This window comes from Temnothorax longispinosus, chromosome 10 (assembly GCF_030848805.1).
Source record: "Temnothorax longispinosus isolate EJ_2023e chromosome 10, Tlon_JGU_v1, whole genome shotgun sequence".
Lineage (NCBI taxonomy): Eukaryota > Metazoa > Arthropoda > Insecta > Hymenoptera > Formicidae > Temnothorax > Temnothorax longispinosus.
In genome coordinates this window covers 3,100,376-3,124,986 of record NC_092367.1, presented here as the reverse complement: position 1 = coordinate 3,124,986, position 24,611 = coordinate 3,100,376, and the positions used below count along the sequence as shown (strand labels likewise).

At 36.5% G+C, this 24,611-nt stretch overlaps 1 protein-coding gene and 1 long non-coding RNA gene across 4 annotated transcripts in view; both read left to right on the top strand.

Moving 5' to 3' along the window:
• Nucleotides 1-24,611, top strand: part of Pgant2 (polypeptide N-acetylgalactosaminyltransferase 2) — a 186,836-nt gene that overhangs the window by 86,813 nt on the left and 75,412 nt on the right. The gene's annotated exons all lie outside the window — the stretch shown is intronic.
• Nucleotides 11,150-24,366, top strand: LOC139820072 (uncharacterized). The gene is made up of 3 exons (XR_011733892.1): nt 11,150-11,590; nt 21,209-21,270; nt 23,907-24,366. It is a non-coding gene; the product is annotated as an uncharacterized lncRNA (long non-coding RNA).

Genomic DNA, 24,611 nt, shown 5'->3' with positions numbered 1-24,611 from the left:
GGGCAACGGAACGCATTTCGCTCTGCTATTATTTTCCTTTTTACCGACTTCTGCCGTTACGTTGCAATTTAAATGGCACGGAAGCGAAATTGCTCTACTCGCAAGGGAAACATAAGAAGCTATTAACACCATTAGTAGACTATACGCGATAATTATAAAACGCAATTTGTAATTTTTGTAACTTTTTCTGCAATTTTTTAGTCATATCGATGTATAATACTTCAAATCTACTTTGGAATTCCAAATAGTCTCAATGATTCCCGGATTAGCTCTAAAGAAGTTTATTACGAGTGGTTCCTCTTCGTTCTTTCTAATGTTAAAAATTGCAAATAAAGTAAACTGACTATCTTTTCCTCTCCGCTTTTGCCCCGTCTTTGTCATCGGTATAATAGAATGTCGCTGAAAACCATGAAAAGAAGACGCAGTTTTATGACGTGCTGTATTGCGGCGATGTGGTTGAATGAAATTTTCATGCGGCATAAAGAGCGCAAGAGGGGTCCTCTATTATGTGAAGGCTCTTCTTTTTATCTGCTCCGTCGTGTTTTTCTCACGAGCTACCAAATGCATATACCTCGAGTTTTGCTCGGAGCACACCGAGCTTATGGGGTGTATTATTCCCTGGATTCTCTCAATGCAGCGCGCGGATCCTCTGTATTTTGATACTTTCATCTTGTCGCCGAACATTCATAGATTTTCCTTGCGCGCACGTCTGTTTTGCGCGCATATATTTAGCGAACGTACGACTCTTCGTATATACTGCGCGCGAGTAATACCGAGGATGAAGTTGAAACTGGAGGCCAGCTGTAGCAGCGAGGCCATCGTCAAGACAAGTAAGCGTCATAAAAACGTTTAGTAATTCGATGCACCGCAATAAGGCACTATCGTAACGGCATGTTACCGATTTAACAAGCGTATCGAGATGGCTAAAATTAGATGTTCTACATTTCGCTATAATATGTCACATATACTTGAGAATAAAACTTGTCGGGCACAAATTTATTTTATCATGATATAATTGTGACTTTATTAGATAATATAGATATGTTATAACTGACGTAGATTTTTGACACAAACGAGAAAACCAATATCGTGTTCCTACTTGATGCTTAATGAAGATTGAAGACAAAATCTAATCGATATTTTATTATTAGTATTATTGACAGAAACAGAAATTCTAATCCAATCACATATTGTTGATTTACCTATGTTGTCTGAAATTCCATTAGTGTTCGTAAATCATTTATCTTTATCTATTTAAAATCCAGAGGAAACTGAGATTATAAAATACTTTACAAATCATGCCATGCTGATTGAATGTGTCATGTGATTTTTTAAAAGAAATTTGAGAAACGAAATCGCGCACTGTGACAATGCCGCCCTGTCTATCCGCGCGACTCGCAGTAAAAACAAACGACATCGGTACTGCAGGCGCGGCGCGGACCTGGCGATGGAATCGAACATACGGCGTAACATGCATTTACGCCATCGCCGTCGACAAATCAGTTGAAAAATCGTCACGAAAGTCACGGTGAGACACGCGCACATACATATGCAGGCAATATCTCGCACATGTTTTCCATATAAAAATATCTCTCAATCCCGAAGAGCATGACGGCACTTGCGAATCGAAAACCCAACCCATCACGTTCTCATTCGAGTTTCTACCAGCAATTCGCACAGAATTTTCCTCATGCATTAGAAAATAATTGCCGCGGACAATTATACAATTCCATTTTTTTCTTTCTACGATGGCTGCTGCTATTCACAATCTCGCTTTACTATTTATAAATCTGTACTGTATTTATAAAGCTTAGAGGTAAAGGATCGTGTGTTCATTTTTGTACATTCAGAGAAAACAGTTTAAACTTTTAAATAGGGAAATGATATATTTTGTTTAAAGTAGATATAAAATAAAAGTAGTAACTTGATTTATTATGTTTTTAATAAAGTAATTTAACTGACACATTTTTAATAGTGCAACTGTCAATAACATTCTGTATCTGATTTAAAAATTATGCACTGTAAAAATTTTTAATACGACTTTTTCTAAATTGCATCTTAGGAACTAGTAATAATAGACATAAGACCTAACGATAAGACGCTTTATCATCATACAATTTAAGCTCCTGTTATATTGAAAAATGTATTAACTCCATTTAGACAAAAACTGGAGATACGATTCTTTACCTCTAAGATACAGAAATATATATCTCGCTTTTCCTTTATCGATGCTAGATTCCTTTCTTCTGATGACAGAGACATTAATATTAAGAATACTGTTGTAAAGTTCTTGACATTTCACGTTAAACCCATGTTCTCTCGTGAATGCATAATAATAATATTATCTTCCAAAACAGGTATTATATCGAATGTAAGAAATTTCGCTACAACTTTATTATGATCGATTTTTTCTTACATAATTTTAAATTACTGTTTCTTCTAATTATGCAATTGCTCTCTGTGTTTTTACCATTTACGTGTTACTATGTCAAATGGAATTAATTTTAATTAGAATTTTAAATTGTGCGACTGCTAATTGGTTCACGTTTCGGATGCGCGCTAAATTAGTTCAGTAAATCATGCCGGCTAGCTAATATATTCTGATCCGTCCTCAGAAGACGAAATACCGACTTGGTGGCAGGATTTATGGGCAGATACCCGTTGGATAAGATCGACGTGTCATTGATTTATTACAGAGGAATCGAGAGGCGACAGCCTTTCGTCAAAGCATATTGTGAAAGGGACGATCCGAAAAATATTACGTTATCTTAAAACCGGGAACTGGTCCATTCCGTGGTTGCGCAAGCTTGCTCTTCTGTCAGATGAGGTTAAACGCGAGTGAAAGGATGCTACAGGCCACTCAGGGCCGCAGCTGTCCTTCTCCTGAGTTTATCATCGAATTCATTTAAGCCACCATTTTCGCAACGACGCAACTGTTTGTCTGTCCCTCAACAACATGAATCTGTAGAATGGTGGTCTTAAATTCTTTTCTTGATATTACAGTGACATGTATGACAGCCGTATATTATAAGTAATATTACTTAATTTACTTTTGAGAGTTACATACTGCCATTAATTAATTTGTCAAATTAATTCGTTAAAGAAAGTACACTTTTAAAATGCTCTTTATACATATGTATATTATATATACACATGTGCAGATTTTTGTAGAAATTAAAAATTATAGCTGTATATTAATTATAATTTATGTTAATGCAAAAAACCATTACGCGTATTCACGTACGCACAACATAATGGATAATGGTTCGTGTTTTTACGCGAAAGTCGTTATCAATTTTTGAATAACATTGCACTACATGATAGAAAAGTATCTGCAGGAATTGCAAATTTTATGTACACGGAAATATGCATCCGGAAATTGCGGTTTGTTTAAAGTGTGATTGCCCAATTGAGCTTAGCCCGAGCTTGGAAAACGTCCCGTTCCTTCTTGGAAGCTGCGAAAGCTCCTATTCACGTTCGATTTCGCGCGCGGACTTATACAGAATATAAATTACGATGACTATCTCGACTGTGCGAGGTACATAAATCAGTCTCGACGCAACCAGTCGTCGACTCATTTAGAATTTCGCTAACGAATCTCGCTGCAGCTGGGAGCCGCTGCGACTACCGATGCTGCTAAATAACTGCTCTAAGAAATTTAATATTAAAAATAAGGAGTTTCTCTAAAGAAGAAATGCGCAATAAAATTTTCCCTGAGATAAATTAATTCTATATAACTTTGCCGAAGAATATGTAATTGAGGAGAATTGCGCGACTTCTCCCTCCCTTCAATGTTCTGAAATATTTAATTAAAACTTTAATTTAACTTCAAAAGTGGCACGTGAGGGCTGATACATTTTCTTGTTCTAGTCATTTTAATGCGGTTGCTTCTGATTTGCGATACGTTTCCTTAATGGCAACGGAGATACGTGAACGAATAAGCAGTCAGGCTGTGCGCGCAAGCACCACACACGGCACGTGACACAATTTACGTTCACGAGAGTGTCATCTCACATACTTCCGTAGAAAGCAACATTTTATCATGCTCGCAATGTAGCTTCATATAATAGAAATAGAGGTATACCACAAGTTATTTCTCCCAGATGTATGGACTGTGTGGAGTATTCTTTGAAGAAAGTTAAATTCCCGTACATTTCAAGATGGATATTGGATAACAACGACGATTAAAGTTCAAGGTAATCTAGATTTAAGCTGTGATAGTGAGAAACATTTTGTATATTGCACGTATATAATGCTACGTCATTTAATCCTGCATAATCCTAAATAATTATTGACCTTTTTAAATCCGGTCACGATTACGATTAATTACACAAAACGAGACAAGAAAGATACGTTGCTTTCTTTACGATTCATCTTTTCTAAATGATTAATTATATGAAGTTTCATTAGGCACAGTTCCGTGAGACACATATAGATCGGAAGTAACCCAAGTATGTGCCATGTCCTGACGAAAGTAACAAAAAGTCTATTACGTTGCACATTGTTTCGAAGTAACTTCCATTCACTTGATTTTCGACGACTGAAAACGCTAATGACATAACGAACGTATAACTGCTGCAAGTACTAAACTATTCGTCGAGGCGTGAGACTTGTCACCCCGGCAAACGCTCCAAACTATCCGAACAATGTTTCGAACCGATTCAGCTCCAACCTACTGTGAGAGTGTGATACGCCGTGCGTTTCGTGGTTGTCCAAATATATCGTACACACCGAATGAGGAACGGTAAATACGGGATTGCTCATCAGCTATCGACAAACGGATGCTGCCGAAGTATGCATAATTATTATTTGCTGTCGTGATCGTTTGACATTATTAAATCATTGCCGGCTAATTGCATAATGATCATTTTTAAACTTATACCCGTTGAAAAATTACTAGCTTTATTTAAAACAAGTGTATTAATGAAAGGGGATTTTATTAACTCGCCAAGTTATATTATTGTTTTCCATTAATTTATTATGGACATAATTGGCAATAATATTGTAACAAAGCAAGATAATAGTATTCTATCTTATACATATATGTGTGTCATATATGTCTTATCTCGAATTTTATCATCTTATGTTTAGCTAGAATTCGGGAAAATTAACACCAACCCGCGTCACGTTGAAACTATGCTTGACTCGTCTTTTGTTACGCTTGTAAAAGCGCTTTCAACTATTCCGACAATGTCGTATTCGTATTCGTGTTACATAGCAGTGTTTCACTTGAAACTTGATTGTACGGTTATAGTTGACTTTTCATGTGTCGCAAAACATATTGATGCGATGCCATCCAACGTTTAATAAATAAAACTAACAATAAAACCCTATTATTACATATATGAAAAGTATATTGCGTCCGCATAAAGCGATCTTACTAAATTCATTATTTCATATTATTCGTATTTATTATTTCATTATTCATATCGTTATTTGATATTATATCACAGTTAGTATATACTGAATGCTTGTCCTTCTTTACGTTATTAAAGGTCTCTCTTTCATCATAATTTCTTCTATCATAATAACTTGTTATGAGTAGCGTTAGGAACTAAATAATATTTCAATGGAGGTGCCCGATCATTACGATCCATAATGATTGTCTGCAAGTCGTTAAGAGAAACGATGATCGATACGACGACATTGTCTCGACTCGTTGCTGATACGGCAAGTTTAGAGACAACCATCTCGCTTTCTCTCATGTGTTTTGGATCCCCACCAACTTCGGCCTCTGCCAATTAGGTGGAATGCAATTAACGAAGTTACCATTTGATCCCTCCCTTCATCCTTCTACCCCAATACGTACTCAACCACGCGACGTAACTAATTGCAATTAACTCATTCGCCTTTTCACCGCGTTCGTCCGGTCACCGCGGTGATTAGATACAACCGATACATAAGGCTGTACTCGGTATAAGTGACACAATCGATAGACGTATGAATCTTGCAATACCCAGATCCGTCCTACACGTCATTTGTTTCAATGGAATTAGTATCATCTTTCTATATAGGCTTGCATATTCAATGCAATTCGAAATATGACGTTGATATGACGTTGTTATAAGAATACGAAGATTTTTATTGGCTCTATCCATTCATTATGCATTCATTACGAGCTACAACAAAGGGATACTTTAGATGAATAGATTGTGAATGAAAGCATCGATGAATATTCGTTATTGAGGAGGTGTGGACAATGGCCGAACGAGGCCATTGTAGGCGGAGAAAAATCGCGGCTGCCGCCACGTTATTAATGCCGGGAAAAGCTGCTCGCGGATTAGTCCAACTTCATAAATTGCGGCCACGGTACAAACTGGCAGGGTTACAATGTCGATTGTTTCGGGTCACGTTTTTCGGCAGCCGAACGCGCCACGTTTTTCCTCCCGGACTCGAAATAAAAACTCGAATTCGCGAAAGCTGATTTGTGCGCGTTAGTCATCAAAAACAGTTCAAAGTCAGCAGGAACTTCATCCCCGCGATTCGTTTCTTGCACCTTTTGCAAAAGATATCTCGGCAATGTAATCAGAACGGCGTCACATTACCGGATTCCTGTCTACGCTCTTCTTGCGACGAGACTCCTCAATAAGACTCCTCCGTCTTAGCAAGCACCTCTTAAAATTTGATACTCGCTCGCGTAAACCCGCTTTTGTATCATGTCGTTTTCCTCAATCGGCACCTCGCACAATGCTAAACGTATAAATATTTCACGCATGACTATGATTTTGTAGTCACTGAGCGAGAAAAGTGCTTGAAGTGTTTATTTGCACTATTATATAAAGATGTTGTTCTTTATTTATGTGTTCCTTAATGTAAAATCTTCTTACGAAATTGCAATCAATACGTCTGCTCACTTAAAAGATGAACAGACAATATAATAATAAGTATATATTTTTAATAGTAAATATCATGAAACTAATCTTGCGAAAACATTATTAATTTGCACAGCGAATATGCAGGTTGAATAAAGTTCGCGCTTTTCATAAGTCAAAACGGTTCGAATATGGGCTCATCTTCAGAAGTCTACAGAAGAACAATGCTAAAAGACGAATCTTACCAAGCAACGTACGCTGTATCATTATTAAAAAACAGGAATTTCTATTACATTTACGTCTAGCTGTTACGATCTATTGCATTAGAATTTACGTCATTGGAATTTTATAACTTAACCGTGGACGAAGAATGTGTATTTTTGATGCATTTAAAATTTATTATTATGCTGACATATAACGATCGATTGGCTGAATCGCCGCGACGAACGATCCATCGTTAAGAGAGCACGCTACGAGAGTAAATTTTTAATTAAAAAGCCCCGTTCTATCTCTCTGTCATCGTGCGCATCGCGCAACCCACGTGGGAGGGAAGAGCTGCGATCAGTGGCGGTTCTAGCATAGCGAAAACAGCGAGTCACGGATGTAATTTGATTAAAGTTGGATCCGGCAGTTATCCGAGCGTCGAATGCGACCGCTCGCAACCGCGCCTAGGATCCGTCGGGCGTTCAATTAACAGAATTCCTGCCGAGCTCCACGGGCTGACACGTTCCCTGCGTCCCTATCTCCCTCCCTCGCTCCCTCATCCCGTCGATGACATTCCTAAATCCGGAAAATTCCTCGAAAACGCCATCGAATGCGAATTAATATTATGGCGAATATCACAACCGCGTGCAGTGTAATGGTTAAAATTTCCGAATTTTGATTGTCAGATTAACTCTCCTTAGGCTTTATATTTTATTTCTTTTATTTTTTTACATTAAATATCTTCAGGTATGCCTGTTTGCGGTATAACCTATCCCACTCTATACATTTGTGTATACAATTAAATAGGAAAGAAGAGAGATACAAGGAATATTTAAAACAATTTTAATTTAAAGGAATTTTGGATTATGCAACTACTACATCTGTGTCCGACAGAATGCGAAACGAAATTGTCGCGGAGCGATACAGCTACTGTAATCAGATAATTAGATACAACAAAACGCTAAATTTATTTCGGAATATGTAGCACACAAGGATGGTTAAATGCATCCGATTCGTTGAGTCGCCCCGCACATACCACGCGAGAATATAATCTCGTCATTTAATATTTGTCGTGAAATTAACCGCCGCGCTTAACCGCGATGCAATATTTAGCTTACAATTTGTTCCAATTTTGTAATCCATTTCGCGAAGGTTGAATATTGTTTTGTTGAAATATTAAACGGCAACGGAATGCAACACACATTTCACATGCACACATTTCATTCTATTATTATTTAAGAAATACAAAACGTTTTCAAATTGCGGGAAGAAAAAATATTTTTTTAATTTTTATTCCTTTCAGAGGAATGTGACGTTTGCTTTTGCCTACATTTTTATTTATTCTGGCACAAAATTTATGCAGTAACGTTACTTTTCTGATTGCAACACCAGCGTAATGTAAGAGACTAAATCTAAATGTCCCTCTGAGCGCGCATTCTGTTTATGTAAATCTAAACGTAATTAATTATACTTTGAATTTTTTTACCGGACGCTTGCAATGTTTGATTACTATAAAAAATAAAAACTGTGCAACTTGTGTATATACAACACGTTTCATTCAGTAACACACGAACCTTTTTCGAGAACTGTATTTGGCTTTGCTCAAAGGAATTTACGTCTATCTGAAATTTGTCTCATTTAAAGATTAATTTGTATAAGATTCGTAAAGATTACTTGTACAACGAAAAAGCATATTTTACCCGGACTTTTATTTTATTCCACTGATTATCTTTTATAATTTTATAATTGAAATTATAATAATTTTTAAGCGTGTTATTTTAAACGTTTATATCATACCCGTTTATCATTCTTTTAATATTTTTCCCTTTTCTATGTTCCTTCCTCTTCAAATAATTCGCTTCGCGCCACTAATCTGACAGCAAAATAAATCGATAGCGAGGGATTGCTCTAAATCCAGATGCGTTTTCTGTGTCTACTGTACTACCAACCCTTTTCGAAAATTCGCGCACGCTATAGATTTTGTGGCAAGAGTGGAGTGCATTAATATTAATAGTAAAATATTTTCACAACAGGTCTGGGGCATTTTTGATAAATGTACGTACCTAGAAAACTGGTCTCACTTTATCTTTTGCCTTGGACATTGATGGATTGTCGCGGTTCACCGATGCATCTCCAAAATGTTCCACGATGTTCGTCAGGTACATCGCAATCGTATGTTATCGATACGTGCTCGTTTTGAGCGAAAATTTGAATTAGTGTAGAAGTCCAAATTTGATGATAAATTAGCTAAATGCTTATTAGATATAAGTTATCTTTGATATATCTGAGGAATAAAATAAAATCGAAGACGTGTAAAGTTAAGGTCTGTCTAATATGTCTGTAGTATTAATTTATTGGGATTTAATATTAAAAATTAAATGTCGAAATAAAATTTACACTGTCTTGAGTTTGTTTGCATTTAGTTAAAAATGTATTTATATTTTATATTTGTGATTATATTATAAAGCTTCTTAGTAAAAGTAAGTAGCAGATCTGACACGCCAGCATTTATCTGTGTTCAATTTTTAAATAAAACATAATCCTGATAAAATTTATTTAAGCTTACACATACGAAAAACTTCTTTAATTTTATTAGAAATTAAAACAAAATAGCGTAAATTCTGTTTGAGGAGTCAATCGGCGATTATCATTATATTAATAAAAAAATTAAATACTAAAGAAAAACACATTTTTTAAATTTACACTTAAATTATAAAATTCTTATAATGTAAATATTGTTGCAATATTTTTCAAGAGTTTTGTAATAAAAAGCTAACTTGTCGGTAGCAAGATGTAATTTGTGTTCATATTTTGAGGTGGACAATTGAAGAGAGCCACTTCGACGATTTCAGATAAGTCTCGGGACGAAGGTAACAACCGATAGACGGGTTTATTGTTTCGGATTTCATGAAGTTTGCACTTCGGTCAGCTTTGAAAGAGTCGCCACGCGGGCGTTAATAAAGGCGAGTGTCGGCTAGTGTTTTAACAAAGTTACTCTTCCTGTGAAACATTCCCGCGGGCCACCCTCGCACGCTGTGGCTTTTGCATCGTCGTCCTTCGTCTCTTGCCCACCCGGCCTTTATCCCGTTAACATAGCCCGCTCTTTTTGCCTTTCGTCCTCTTTCGTGCATTTCGCTGGCGTGCACTGCCCCGAACACACAATGGGTCGCATTCACGCCGCTCCGTTGCCGTTAAACCACCATCGTTGATTCCGGTCCGGGCAAAAAGGCACGTCGGCGCATTACTTTTCGGCAATCGCCGAAATTACTCACCGTGAGAATATGGACAATGGGAATTTAATCAGCCGATTGTGCTTGGTTAGCGCTCTACGCATATAATCTTAATTTAAAGCTATATTAGACTCGCTTTAGACAATGTACCACCGTCGCATAATTAACTTTTGATATTCCGGTTTTTTAAACAATAAGTTTGTATTTATTTGAAAATGTGTAGTAGTATCTATTCTCATAATATATTTGCGAAATAAGAGTAATACACAAGTTTTAAAACTTGTGAGAAGTAATAATACCCGCCCGTCAAGGATTAATAATCCCAGACTCGTGACGATTTATCATTTTAGTTCGACGTTGTTGGAGTCACAGAATATATTTTCCAGCGATCATTAATATTCCGTTCTGCCTATTGCACTTGTAGAGAGCAAATGCGATTCAGTGAGTCATTTGTAGAAACTTTCGTTGAGTACCTCGTCGATATTATACGATCATTAATCTTATTTAAATATAGACGCAAGAGTAAACACAAATGTAAGTCAGATGATTGGTATGCACAAATTTATATAGAGAAAGAAAATTGATTTTAACTGCCTTTAAATATAATTTGACTTTCACAAAATTGATTTTATCATAGCGTGCTCAGAATTATCCTATATGGCGATAATATGTAGGCTCTAGCAGTATATTACATCGACGGTGTGGCAACAGTCGGTTTTGACGAATGGTTGCGTCTCGTACCATTCGCGGTCAAATCATCTTTGACAAATTGTAACGTCTTTCACCGCCTGCGGTCGTGGTCAGTTTTGACAGGTAGTAACGTCTCGGGTCAACCTGCGGTTACTGGCCAATTTTTACAGCTGTCCAACGTAGTCTGCGGTAGCAGTCGGTTTTAGTAGTCCACTCTCCCTCACTCTATGCGGTCACAGTTTGTTTTAATAGGTTTTCGTTACTCGTTCAACTACAAGTTCAACTTTGACAAATAGTAGTGTTAATGGTTAAGTTGCTCACGACCCGTGGTTGTGATGCGGATTGATTCTCACCGGCTTTACATCGAAAGCTTTTTTTTAAACCATTTCTTCTATTGTAGTCGGATTTACCTAGGTATATTTGAAGAAAATCGAGTAAATATATACTGTATTTAACAAAGTTATGTGTTCCTTTTTACACTTTTCGTTTATTTTTAAATCAGTATTGTGCTATATGAGTGTTATTTGATTGACGTATATTAATGTTAATCATAGTCTGTCTGTATTCGGATCTGGCAGGTGAGAATCCAGCGTACCGATTATGTTCATCGTCAATGTTGACGGATAGCGCTTCGATGATCCCCAATTTTCGGAGGTAAAGGTTTGCCTTATTGACAATCATCGCTATCAATTTTGGAGATAGGAAAACGTGTGTCATCAATGCAATATATAACTGTACCCATCGTTCTAGATGGACATTATTATCATCGATTCGGAATTACATATACGATTATTCCAATTTCAGTCGCCAATTGAACTATTCTATCCGCTTTGGCGTGATATTAGCGAGTTTCTGTGCTTCGTAAATTTTCATTTTTCGCAAGCATTCTTTATGTGCGAATTATTTTAAAACTCGATTCCACGATGCCTTGTTTGGGAAATCTTTCTAGTCGAGCTCAACTCTTTGTAACGTTATCAAATCAGAAGCAGTACGCGCTCGTTAACAATGCAGATAGGCAAAAAGGCAAGACTAATTAGGCTGCAATCGCTTTGATATTGCTTGATATTGCCACGATGAAGCAACGTTACCGCATTACCATGACGTTGCAGTAAGTACGTTCTATGAGATTTCCGCTTATTAGTACAGATTTCGATGTGCACATTATTGAATTGTGCTCGTTAAGTTCTGAATTGTGAAATTACTAGGATTACACAGACTCAGTGTTTTGAAACTAACTTTCTACCGCACATAAGATTATTTTATAAGAAAAATTAGTTTATTATTGACGAAAAATACAAAAACTTGGTACTTACAATTAGATAAAAGAAGTATTTTATTTGTCGCAATTATATGTATTATTTATTTTAATATTATTATTTTCTGCATTTTGTTTGACACATTTTTTAAAAATGTTATTTGTGCATATTTATATATTTTGCATACGTAATAATACTTTTACTGTCATTTCCAAGGAATTTTATTCACGGTGTTAAAGCCGGATCAGTAAGCGACTTCACCTTCGTTGGCTTTTGCTCCGCAAATCTTTAAAGTGTCGAGTGCAAATTTCCGTACGTTGGACTACGCACATCACATGTTTGCCGGAGCCACTTGACGATGTCAATAGCACATAAGCAGATAAGTCGTTTACACTGCAAACACCCGGGTCCGTCGCGTAGCGACGTGTACCGTGCTGGGTGTCGTGTAGATACGGTGTGACAGTTTGACGAAGCAGCCCGGATCATTTTGAGTGATTGAGCGCAAAGAGACATGGAATCTCTCTTATCCCGACGTGTGTATGCGTGCATACGAGCGTCTGCTGTATGGTAATGCGACGATGCATGGTGATTGCATAAGTGGTACCGAAGCATGCAACGTCCCAGCGGAGTAAGAACCGACATGCGAGAGGATATCCATATGATTATCGACAGTTGTCTGACTAAATAATAATCAGCTACGAGTGCTACGTAGCGCCTTGATGATGAACAATAGTGTACATTTACAATAAAGTAGAAACCATTGGATCTTTTTTAGAAGAAAGAGAGAGAAAAGATATGTGCGTGTGTATTTTTATATTTATGTGTGTGTGTGTGTGTGTGTGTCGTGCACTTTGTTTGAACATTTAATAAATTTACGTTAAAACAATTACGCTTGTAAATTAGAGTGCCTGTTTACAATCGTGTTATCAAAACGGCGAGCTCGTTCGGTAGAAGGCCTCTCCGAGCCGCAACAACGTGTCGGGTATGGGCTAAAAATCCCAATCTTCCGGCTTTTCAAAACACGAGAGTAAAAAAAAAACAAAAGTAAAATAGGGGAGATGAACTGAAATCGGTTTTCTGGGCCAATGTGTCCATTGAAATTCCGTGATGTTTGCACCAAAGTCGGTCGATTGTCCCCTACATTCGCTAATTCATCCCAACATAGCCCCTCTATCTCGACCGCACGTTCGTGCCTCATCCCAAGAGGGAGAACATGCGTATTCACAGAAAAACTTTCACCCCCGCCGCCGTTTTTTCCTACCCTTCCGCGCTTCGATTGGCACTGCGTGCATCCCGTGGATTATCCGGATATTGCAGCTTTTGCTGTAGGACGATTCTGACGAATAAAGGGCACGTTATCACATCCGGCACCCCAATCTCTTCTCTTCCACAGAATTTTTTGGTTTTTGTTGCTTGTTTGATTCTGCCCCTGCGTTGAAAAGCCTCCTCGCTTGTGTCTAACAGGCCTTTTAATGCCAAAATCCACAATTGTTGCATATTTGAAAAATTACAAACTATTACATGCATTAGATATATAGATATACATGTTACACTGAAGAAAATAGCTTATTAAAAATTTTAAATTGACACTAATTTTGTTTAAAAATAAAATTTTATAATTTCTTTGTAATTGGATGAAAAATAATAAAATATAATATTTCAAGAGAGAAGTGCATATTGAAAGAATCGAGTAATTAAATTGATAATTTAATCTCATTATTTGAAGAGATGAGTAGGTAAATAAAATAGGTTTTTTGCAATGATTTCTTTACGAATAATCTTTATTGCCGGTCTGTGTCGAATATTACAATATCTTCCTTGTAAAATAGGTTTAATCAAATCGAGGCAGGAAAAATATGATATTTATAATATATTAATGTTTACGTATTAAAATTGATAATTGCAATAATACGTATCTAAAAAATACATATTAATTAAATTACATTAATAATAAATAAAGAAAATAAATTATAATAAAAAATTTTACATAGAAAAGGAGCTTTAAATTTTCGCACACAAGCAATTTATTCATACTCTTTTTTTATAATTCCTATAGTCAAATTTTCGAAAATAGTGATATTCAGAATCTGCAAGCAGAAAATAATGGATTACTCTGCGCGTTGTATCGGACCGTTAACCAGTCAAGTTTTCCTGAAACTCAGCGATCCCTGTTTTCACCACCTCCGCTAAATGACAAAGCTGTTCGCATCCCCGATCCGATTCTACTGGTGATCGTTAGCGCGCCATTTGCCGCACCCGTTTGGAAAAAGGTGTCCATTGACCGTGAAAAATTTCGACTCGTTTGCTACCTCTATTCTGGGCAACGGGGTGCCCCACGGGAATCGTGCTATTCGGCGATGCGCATCGATCTATAACGCGAACGCGGGGATAAATCGATCACAAGGGAGAGCACGCTGGGTACAACCCTCACTTCACGTTATTAAATTATATCCCGATCCATTTAGATCAAATTTAGCGATCTAGAACATATTCGGCGAATCTTATACACTGTTGCTTGATGAATTTCGCTCTGCTTTTCAACCATGAATATTACACCAAATATTTAGACTACGTCAATATGTACTACCTATACTGGATTAATACTTATTACTTAGTATCGGGGCACTGGTTTCATCAAGATATATTTACATCTGCACAGTTTTATAGATATTAATTAAACTTGAAGTTTGCTTAAACAAGTACTTAAACAAGCGACCATATCTGGCACAAGAACATCGCGGCGTTCAACGAAGTGAGACATATTACAGCTCTGGCACGTAATAAAATTTTCCTCGAGATCCACCGCCCGTCTCGTTAATCCTCGGGACGACCCCTTCGCCTTCCGCATGATTCGTGGCTGAAATTTAAAAAGACGAACGTCCCGAAATTTTTCGAATTCTCCAAACCGGAGAGACTTACGATAATCACGTTCCTCCAATATTGCAAATATTTTATAAGAAAATTAATTACGCACACAAATTGAATGCCTGGAAAAAAAATTCTTCTTGCTTACAATAAGAAATTACCGGCGTTATTTCTTGTAAATATCGATATTGGACGCGATATAATACTCTGTGAAATAAGATTCTCTAATTAATTCCCCTACGGCGAAAGATTTCTTAAGTATATACGAAATTGCGTAATTTGTAGAAATTTATTATTTTAATTTAAAAAAAATCTCTTGTTCTCTTTTAATTATAAATTTAGTTTGCCGCAATAAAAAGAAACTCGCAATACGTAACAATATTTTTATAGTGTTGCTCACACGTCGGATAAAAATTCTGCGCATAAAGTTTGCCCTTAAAGGACCAATAATCGTGTATGCGGCTGCGTGTATACGTATATGTGAATGTGCATACTATATGTATATTGTGCATGCTACTGCATTTCTGCAATTGTAGTACCGCGCACCGTATGGCGTTGTTTTTATAGCACGACTACCATGCATGATTAAACTCCACCGCAAGTATGCACCTGTGTGCCTGAAATTTTACCGTCGAAACACGTATTCCTCTAATCACGTATTACGCTTCCGGCATTAATTATACGTTCAAACTGTTCACAAAATTATGCGGTCATAGATCGCGTATACGTTAATCATTAATCGCGTATCAAAAATCGATTATTAATACCCACGCGCAAATAGAGGCGATATGAGCATACAGCGCATCACGAATTACCTAAACCGTAAAAAAGGGGATTATATACCATATCACATGGTGTTGATTATTTTGACATTACAAATAAACGATACACATTGGATGAACGATCGAATACGGTTCAAGAATTTTTTTCCTGTTACTATACGTGGAAAGAAAAATATATTCTGGTTTTGGTATATCTACATTGCAACTTGCATTTCAACTTGGCGCAATAAGGATATTACAATAAAAACGAAGGCCGCGGTATTGCCCCTTTCGAAACCACCCGAAGTGCGCAATTCTCTTTTTAGAATTCATCCGTTCATTCTTTTTTGTGTCCGCTATACTTTCTACACTCTTGCAAAACTTTGTGCAGTTCCGCCGCAGCTGTGGAAAAAGTTACTGTGCTTTACCCCTACAGGGGATACATTTTTCGCGGGATCTTTTGCGTGAATGGCAGCCGACTTATCGCCGTGAAATTTGTGACGTAAAAACGTATGCGTATATATGTAAGCGTATTATTACAGATCCCCGACAAGGGAGTTACGCCGCCCTAACGGTGCGCGTGTCATTTGCCGACAATAAACGCCCCACGAAGTATACCCCTGACTCCGTGCGACGGCGGAGATTAAAGAGGTAGCTTTATATCCGCGTTGCAACGAGCTCATGGAGGGATGCACCAGCCGCAAGAAGCGTAAACGCCCCCCGCTTTTTCCATGCACTTTGAGTCTGTAAGCCGCGCGCATTCCAACAATTATCCGCAAGAGTAGGATGGGAGCCGAGGGAGCAAATTAACTCACGCTAAATCTCGCAATCCCCTAAAAAATTTTTTTACGCTAGCCTGGTGATCCTGATTCGCGTTACTGAATACGAATGGCGCTAATAAAATACTCATCATTCAAGCTATAATAAATTTATCTTATTAATACATTTTCCAAGGTTTGTTGATATAAACCATTTTTCCTTGACATTATGTAATATTTAAAATAATTCGATAGAGAATTATATTTGTTAGTTTTATGTACGTTTCAACATCAACGAAGTGGAAATTTTGAATTTTATCAGTTTATCTACACGAACATTTTAATGCAATTTAAGATAGAAAGAATTAAAGTGTCCTATTAAAACAAAATCCTTACCGTTGGCAAAGATTACGAAACATCTAGAAAGATATCTTTTCTGAAGTTTTAATTCCAAGGGAGATGCTTGCTGCTGTCTCCGTTGATTGCGCTGCAGATAAACCGAATCCTTGCAGTAAAATAAAAAGTAATAGTAGACGACGTCCCTATATCTCAACTTTTCCTTCTTTTTGTTCGGTTTTAATAACAATATATTATCTTTATAAATTGTTTATTTTCTGAATTGTTATATATAAAATTAAATGCTTGTAAAATTATATATATATATATATATATATATATATATTTTTTTTTTATTTTTATATAATGTTATATAGGACTTTTATAATAAATTACAGTAGAAGATAATTGAAAATTTTAAAAAATATCTTATGAGAAATAAATTGAGATTTTTATTGTATTAAAATTTAAAAGTCTTAAAAACTTTAATTAAAATAGAATATTAAAATTCTCGAGTAAAGTTATTTTTTTAATTTTATAAGAAAAAGATATTAATATTTAGAAAAAATTGTATCAATCGTATAAGACTCACAGCCAAGACATTTTTCGTCATTTTACCTTCTACTCTGCAAGAAAAACTTCGCGACGAAGTTTCTTTTAGCATGCTTACTAAGTGGAAGTTCTCTCTTGCCCAAGTTTGCCACCCGCAAGGCACTCTAAGCTTAGTTTGACTTCACTCGAGCAGCTGGCAATTTAAGATCAAACAGTGTCGGCCATCTATAGACAACATATGTTTTCTTATCTTAGTAGAGATGGTAAAAAAATTTAGATGGTTAAAAATTAATTTTTATAATAAATATATACTTTAACAAATTTAAAGTTGATTAATGTATTATTAAAAGGATTTAAAATTTGACTCTAGCGTTTAGATGGTAGTAAAATTTTATCCGCATTACCATTTACACATACATAAAGTTGTTTCCTCTTTATCTATGAAATTTGTTATAGCTTCATAACACTAATTTGTTTATCTAATAAAGCCAGCACTTAAATAAAAACTGCGAATTCTTAACTTTCGACAAAGCATTGTTCTATGAAATTGATCTCGTTTATTTGAACTTTTTGTCTCAAGTCGTCACGACCATGCGTTTCGAATCTCAAAGAAGGCGAATAACAATGTAGAAAAAATAATAAGAAAAAAATGGGCATTCTGAGATCGGATGAATAGAATCTTGCAGACTGTTGAATGCTAAAATCGAGAGGAGCTTACAAGTGTCACGATGTTTTCTTTGTGGCGTTTATATGGTCTGTGCGCTTGAAAACCACGTTGGAGTTGGAAATACTCATCAAACTATTTTCTGACCGAAAGTGGTTGCTCGGGACACTATAGGTGCATTTGGTTAGAGATCTTTCTATTTTCTTTATTCATTGAAAATGCGTGGGTTCTCGGCGACAAGCAAATACGTTATCGAAGTCTAGGAGGCACGATCAAAGGTCTCCCGAATGTTCGCCGCTCGTAAAATGGGAAGACGTTTCTCACGACTGACGTCGTATTTTTTTTCGAAACGGCCGTTTCCACGGGAACTGAACTATTACGTGAGAATAGCACGGAATCTTCTGTGGGAACGATTAAATTAACTTGAGCGAAGAAAATGAGCGAGAAGTGACGGTGACGCCTGCATTATATATAGTGATCTAGAAACATTGAAAAAGCATATCCTCGGAATTTTGGAGCGTAATGATTCTTATATGAAGCAACAATTGTGAACGCTGTTTGTATACTCTGACAATGAAACAATCACATCGCGAATATTTCGTTATTTAAAAAGATAATTTTGCACAAAGCACGCGAGCTATTATGCATAACAGCAATAACTCTAGAACATTATTTCTCATTTCTCAACATCTAATTTTATCAACAAAATTTCCTCATATGTGAAATTGTTTTAACTGACACACATTAAACAATATTCAGATGAAAATTTATTCAGAGAATACACCGGACTTTTCGCTGGGTCCACCACATGTTTAACATTATTTTTGCTGTCTGCAACAACAGCTTTAATTTACGTAATTATAACACGCAAAAATTACACTTTTGAATCCAGCTCGACGTAAATTAAATAGATTTATATATAGAGAGAGGTCCGTTATATTTATTATATTACGTAAAAAATGACTTGCGCTTGATTTCTATACGTTTTTCAGATCAGAACATCGATCTCGCAAATGGTCCACTATCGTTGCATGAAGTAGTTTACGCGAGCGATAGCGGAAACGTCGGGCGGACATCGTGACGATGATACACATCACGAAAGAGAAAACGCTTACGAACCTGTTCACTCCGTGAAGAAATCGTAGAAAGATGATCGCGCGCGCTTCGGTACTTTCTTGGCATATATATCTCTCTCGCGAGGTGGATATGGATTTAAAAAGACCGGGGAGTGCATTTAACTCCGCACGCCATCCGGTTACGTCCAAAGCCTTTATGTAGCTCGCCGTCCTCTCTCTCCCTCTCTTTTCTGCTAATTTTCTTTCTCTTCAAGCTGCTCAAAGGCAGATTAACTTGACATCGATGATTCGTAAAAATCTCACCGTTAAGACTTCAAAGCTACCCTCATCTGTCATTTTCAAACTAACACTCGCTCGCGAATACAGAAAGGACGTAAAGATTTCCTATTGATTGCGCTATTAGGCGGATATTATTTTTGCCATTTTTTTCTTATCCCCCGTGACAAGCTTTGCACTTTGATGTGGATTACCTGAGAAGGGCACAACGAGATTTCAGATTTTTTAATTAAAATCCAAGAGGGTGAAATTATAATATCTTAAATATCGTGAATATAATGATTAACCAATTATTAATTGAAATTCACGGATGCGTAAGTATTTATGTGTAATGTATTTTAATGAATTTGTTGATATTAATTATTTACACATGTATATATCTATGCTAATTAATTACATATTAATTTAAATATATTTTTAGTATTTTATATAGAAATTCTTGTTAAAAAATATTAAAAGAATGTGCTAATTAGATTTTATATAATCGATTACATTCAGTTAACCACAAATAGAAAATATTTTATCGTGGAGTACCTGTAATGTATTTATTTTATTACCCATTTTATAGAGTCATAACATTAGGAAATATTTTATCGCAAAATATGGAAGCAATATACGTGCCTTTTTAATATTCTTGAAGCAATTATTTTGCAGTAGCGGATTTTATAAGGAATCAAGCGACGAGCATTCGAGGGTTTATTAAACTCCAGAGGGGTTTACGTATATGTATATATGTATATACTGCGCGGTGCCTTCTAAGTTCGAGCAGTCTTGTCCTACCATATCATCTTCTTGTTTATCTCTCCACTTTAACTTCATTTCTGTTTATTAACTTATAAATATTTTGTATTGTTTTAGTTAATAGAGAATTTGTGACATCGCTATGGGATTGAAATTGAATCTGAAAAGATTGAATTGGTTGAAAAGCCATTATATGTAAATTAGTATACTTACTATACTATTAATTCCATTTATGTCTATATATTTTGTTGCGTTGTAATTAATTCTGTACTCTCTAAATCTGAATCAGTGACTATTCACTGATTCAGCAGTACTTCACCGATTCAGATTTAGAGAGTAAAGAGCAATAATTTTTTTAAATGTAGGTAGACAGCAATATTGGTAATATTAATATATTCGATTAATAAATAAATAAATGATGAAGTGAGAAATTGAAATCAGATGTTATTGTCGCCAAAAACGCTTTATAAAAATTCTACGCGTGCAATTCGAAAATATATTTTGCCTATGATTGATCGGTAATAAAACATGCAGCAAATGGCGTAGTAAAGCTGCGAGTTGTACGAACTTGACTTCACGACAACTTTTACAGCACAGTCACTTGACATGTCGAGCAAAATTGTTAAATCGAACATGGCACGTGACTGTTAGACGTTGCTCTTTAGACATATGCTTTTTCAACAGTAACAACGGACATTTCTTCTACACACTTGGTATAGAAGCATATATACTATTGGTATATCTCAGCAAGAAAATTTTGCACACAAAAATTTTATAAAATGTTTAACAATGATTGAAACATTGCGAGTAACTTATTGAACAATGTATCATATTAAACGTTCGCATTATTAAAAATAGCAATAAACATCTTATACCCTGCGTTTTTTAAATTTAACGAAGCACGTATTGAGATTACACAATGTGCTTCTTTTCGCAAAAATATTTTAGATCAATTTCCACTAACAAAAACTATCTCTTCTGTTTCAGGTAAGACACGTCATCGAGGAGACTTATAATTAGCCATCGCGATCGTCGCCGATCTTAAGTAGGTAATTAAAAGATTTCAATATATAGCGGTGAGACGAACAAAGGCGAATTCCGTTTCTCTCATCGGTTCGCAGATAAGACGCCCTCGAAAACTTTCGATCTGTAATTGCCATCCCTAATGTAATCAGCCATTCTACGTTTAATCGGCCATTAAAGCCTATCTCGTGACGATGGATGAAGGACCTCGTCCTTCGGGTTTCGAGAAATCGCGTCGAGAGACGCGACGTCATCGAAATTTCATAACTCCCCCGTGCATCTTCTGATGTCTACCTCCTCCTCGCTTCCCTCGTTTCTTAGTCTCGCGATTCGAAGTTAATTAAGCCCGAGAATGGCAAAAAGAAGATCGTATGATAGAACTCTCGTCGGCAGTCGGGGCGATAATCTAAGACGAGTCTCTTGTTTCATTCTCCGAAGTCCAAACTACGCCAAGAATAATTAATAATGCCATCCCCTCTTCCTTCTCAAGTTCGTCTTTGACCGTACGGAATTTCATCTCTCTTCCCATCTTTTCTCCATCCCACGGGGTCAACTTTTTCCACGTTGTTCAGCGCGTTCTGAAAAATTCTTTAAATTTCTTTTTATTGCCGTGAATATAGCACGGTACGCGACTTCGATTCCAAGTACATAATTGATTAAACAGCGTCCGATGATAGAGTAATATTAAAATAAAGACGTTAAAAATTAACATAATTTTACAAAAATAATTCATAGTGGAACTATTGTGTATAGAAAGTTAATAAAATTATTACAAATGTGAACAAGTAGATATAAAAGCGTACGTTGAAATATAATAAAAATGTTTGGAAATAAACATGTTATTGACGTGCGGAATTATTATAGACGAGGAGAGAAAAAGTTAGAGAAAACGCGAAAAACTTTCTGAAGGGCGAAATGTTGCTGCCGGCGTGGAGGCAAATATTGGGACGTGATTTACGGATACAAATATTGGCGCTCGTTAGAGCTTGGGAAACGGATTGTCGAATTCGTAGAAAACGGGAGTTCCGAAGGAGCGAGTGTTTTCTATTTTCTTTCTCTATCATCCCTCTCGCCTTTGCCACCTCCCCGCCCTCCGATCGCATTCCGCGCGGTTTCCGACCGTAAGTCAAACTCGCGTTTTATTCGTCGTACGGAACTGATCTACATGTTTGCGCGTCGCGCAGAAAGTCTTTTTACGGGATTTCTCTGGGAAAAAAAGTAATGTACGACGCGAAAAAGCACAGATGGTGATCGAATTCACATCGGTGCTACAGCACGCTTTCGCGTATAGTAATATCTGCACAGAAAGAGGTTTATATTAAAGGAATAGGAGTTACTAACAATGAGAATTATGTATGTTATTTGTTTTTGTACGAATTGTTGAAAGAATACACCGAAGCAGAGCATGAGGAGATAAAATGAGTTATTTAAAATAATTTTACGAGCGCGTCAAGGTTGAAATAAATAAAATGTTGCGAAAATTTTTATATTTCGCAAAATTAACATATCGCGAACGAGACGAACATTGGTGAACGTTAATAAAAATAAAATACTACAAAAACATCACATTTTGCGGAGTATTCAAATCAATTTACGATGGGATTATGTAATTTCCACGCGTTTCCATATAGTGCGCCGCAATGCATTTCCGTAGCGAGAACGCACGTATTTCGCTTGCAAAACCGCGCGCATCTAAATCACGGTAAGCCTTGTTTATGTAGCTGCAAATTATGTCATTACTTAACGGAGGCGCCGGTATCCGCGCGGCGGGCCACCGCCGCGCGTCGGCGATATTAATGATTAATTGAACACTTTCTGCCAGGCTACGTTAACAACCGGAGGCCTCATAAGTCTCGTTTTCAAAAACAACTTTTACTTATCTTTGCGCTACGCGCGTAATTTCTCGCGAGATTTTCCCCCGGCGAATAATGCCGCCGGGAATATTTCTTAAATATTGCAGCGATTTTTTTTAATACTTCGCAACTTACGATCCTCCTCCCATTCCCGTCTCGCGCATGAAAATAATAACTGAAATATCGCATCTACCTGGTACGAAGAGTTCAGGTTTTTACTATTTATTCATCTAATTCTTTAATTACGCATGTAGCAAAATGAGAAACAAGATTTAAAACCTAGTAATGTGAGCCATATATGACGTTATACAAATTTGATGAAGCATTTATAAAATATGATACAAATCATTGCACGTGACAATATTTCCTAGCTAGATATTCATTGAAATTCATAAAACATCTCTGTTCGTAAAATATTGCTGATATTCGAAATTCTGCTTGATTATTTAATTAAAAAGCCCCCCACTAAATATTCAATAAATTTTCCGTATCGATAATGAATAATTGCGGATGCTGCGAAATGTGCAGTTCATCGAATTTAGCGAAAAACGATTTAATTCGTTGATTAAATGAAATATTATATAATAATATCTATTTTTTTTTAAATTGATTTTACAGTTCTCTGTTGAAATAAAAATTCGGTAAGTCTGTTCTATATTGTCACGCGCGAGTGCATACGCTTCGCAATTACAGTGTCGTGTATTATACGCTTCGCTAGACGAGGTTTCTAGACAGACTGCAAGGCATAATGGAACTTCCTGACATTTGGACGGCGCGGCACGGCGCGGCGTGCCCATCCTTTGTTCCAGACGTAAGAGAATGTCATCCCTTATTGCGACCACCCTTCGGCATCGGTCGACTCTCAGGGGGTAAAGGCCAGAGGATGGCGAGCAACGGTCCGTTCGATTGAACGACCACCTCTCGACCCCTGCCAACACATCGGCCAACACACTGGAATGCGAGAATTTATTCCAGAACATTCCGTGGGGCGGTAGCTGGACGTTTTCTATCCTCTGAATCCACCGCGCCACCCCCATCGACACAATCGGAATATTTCCTTCCTTTTGCTCCTCGACATACGCGATTTTGCCTTTAAACTTCTCTCTTCGCTGGGAGTCAAAATCACTTTTGTGTCGTAGGCGTACCAAGGAATCCCCTCGCGGATATGTGTATAAAACGCCGCTTTGTGTGGCAGCTAGGCTGAATTTTTCACGCTGAAGCGATGCAACTCTGACCATGTGCAAAACACTTGCGATCTTTTCTTAATAAAGACTACTTAGTCGTAGATTTAGGCGTGATCTTTTTGAAACAAAGATTATATAATACATTTCATATATTTACCATCTCCAATTAATTAGAAAAAAAATTATACAATATAAAATTTATCATTCTTAAAAATCATAAGATTGTGAATAAAACGAAAGATCTCTTAAAATAATTTTAATCAATTTTTATTTCTTCATTTGATTACTTGGTAAAGGATATTAAATCCCACGAAATATGTAAATATCCCG